Raw genomic sequence first — 293 nt, 5'->3', positions numbered from 1 at the left:
GTGTTCCCTGTAGAGTTTTTGGCACAGCTCAGATTGGTGACATTTACACCATCATGGGTAGTGTAGTTATCCACCAGGAACTCCACTTTGAAACCATTCTTTAAAAACCAGAGTTTGTAGGAGGTCTATCTTTAGGGTTACGTTAGCTCCCCATTAAATTTCTCCCCTTCCAGACCGCTGTACAAATATCAGTTTCCCCACACTGAAAGCATGTTTTCAGGTCAAAACTGGTTGATAATCTACACAAGGAAAAACAAACCAGAAACAAGGGTAGGTTTCTCAAATTTATTGAA

The sequence above is a fragment of the Sinocyclocheilus grahami genome, unplaced genomic scaffold (assembly GCF_001515645.1).
Source record: "Sinocyclocheilus grahami isolate Dianchi unplaced genomic scaffold, SAMN03320097.WGS_v1.1 scaffold460.1, whole genome shotgun sequence".
NCBI lineage: Eukaryota > Metazoa > Chordata > Actinopteri > Cypriniformes > Cyprinidae > Sinocyclocheilus > Sinocyclocheilus grahami.
The sequence above is the reverse complement of the archived record's forward strand: the minus strand, read 5'-3'. Positions refer to the sequence as shown.